This window comes from Atta colombica, unplaced genomic scaffold, assembly GCF_001594045.1.
Source record: "Atta colombica isolate Treedump-2 unplaced genomic scaffold, Acol1.0 scaffold32, whole genome shotgun sequence".
In the NCBI taxonomy this organism is placed as follows: Eukaryota; Metazoa; Arthropoda; class Insecta; order Hymenoptera; family Formicidae; genus Atta; species Atta colombica.
Genome location: NW_017259426.1, coordinates 1,209,191 through 1,210,933, shown reverse-complemented (window position 1 = coordinate 1,210,933; position 1,743 = coordinate 1,209,191). Strand labels below are relative to the sequence as shown.

Below are 1,743 nucleotides of genomic sequence, written 5' to 3'. Positions count from 1 at the left end.
ATATATATATATATATATAATATGAAATGTGTTATTTTATGAATATTCACATAATACGATTACTAATATAATTAATTATTCATAAAGTACAACATTTCGTATTAGACATTCTTCGCGAAAGATTTCGAAAAGTAAAAAAGGAGCCGCTACCTGTTTGTACGAGCCTCGGTAAGGGAATGATCGCACGGTAACTACGCATAAACATGACGCGCCACTCCGAGTCATCCCCACTTCAAGGTCGCGCGCCGATCATCTAACTGTCGAAATATTACGTAGTTAAGGCACATTACAAAATCAATAAAATAATCTACTCATTACGTTTTAATATTCTTCGATGAATATTATACGATACTTTATTATACAATTTAATTTTTTGAATTTGTTACGCACAACATCTACACCTTAGGCCGGTATTCATAGTCAGACTTTATATTTAAGACGTCTTAAGTACAATTTCACGAATCAGAAGTCTGTATTAGCCTCTTAAGACATTACTTAAGACAGTCTTGAAATAAGAACGGACTATGAATACCGTTCTTGGATATCTCTAATTTATATATCTGTAAATGTATAATATAAATTCTATTTATATTCATTATTATATTTAGTCCAAATTGTTTTATAATTTAAAAAATATTTGCGTTTATCTTTATTTAAAAAATGTATAACTTATTATTAATCTTTATTTGAATGTAAATCATCAGAGTAATCAAGATAATCAAGATATAACTCTTAATACACACCTTAGTTTTGAGCAATACTATTTACTATTTGGGCAGCTTTACGTAATTAATCATCAATTCGCGTTCGTGAATTGATATCTAATTTTCGTAGATTGCGCGACCCAAAACGATCACACCACACATCCATCTCCTTCAGCGATCGCCGAGCGAATGCCGAAGTGATGACGTAGTCGACCACCGCGCCGCGCGACACCTCCCCCCTCCCCCTCGCTTTTCACCGCGCGACTCTTCTCGTCGCTTTTCGTCGAGCGCTGTTTAGATTATTACCCAACTATTGCGCATGAAAAATATTCAACGGTTTATTCAATTATTCATATTTTACATGATTTTGAACGATATCGCCGTATATTTCGCGTTTTGCTTTGTGGCATCTCGGGCACAATCCTACATTATTTGCATGGTTCTTTTAAACGAATTAGTAATTATTCGCGTAAGGTATTTTTGATATTCCAATATTATGTCTTAATTTTCATAATTCTTTTTAATGATTCATATTTAAATAAAGGTTGATAAAATATATTATATATGTTCTTTATATAAAGATATATGCAAATTTTCTTAATATCGTGAAATCTATCAATCTAAATACAGCTTTGGCTAAAAGTATTAAATATAATCATTTTTTAATTTTTCAGTTAATAAATTAAAGACACTACTATTACTGCAAATTATTCGTGTTTCAGAAATTCTTTAAATTTACTTTAATACATTTATGCCAAACTTTTTTTAGGAATAGAAAAGAGACCGGTATTTGATCAGGTGCTCTTAATATCTCAAAAAAAAAAGATATGCAGCACATGACGAATGATTCAAAGATGTGCATTAAAGATTAATGTTCTCCGCTTAATAGAATTTGTTGCACAATTTTTTATTTTTTAGACTTTTTGCGCATTCAGCTTATAAATATCTTAGTTTAATTGTGTTAGAATAAATGATTAGTTTGTAATAACCCGGTAAAAATATGTACACATATGTATATGTATATATATATATATATATA

General features: G+C 30.2%; 1 long non-coding RNA gene across 1 annotated transcript in view; it reads right to left on the bottom strand.

Moving 5' to 3' along the window:
• The window catches only part of LOC108690406, a 1,479-nt gene extending 625 nt beyond the window's left edge, over positions 1 to 854 (bottom strand). The window contains exons 1-2 of the long non-coding RNA XR_001931882.1: positions 744 to 854; positions 151 to 257 (exon numbers count right to left, since the gene is read on the bottom strand). This is a non-coding gene — a long non-coding RNA (uncharacterized LOC108690406). The remainder of the gene's footprint in view (positions 1 to 150; positions 258 to 743) is intronic.
• Positions 855 to 1,743: the final 889 nt, after the last annotated feature.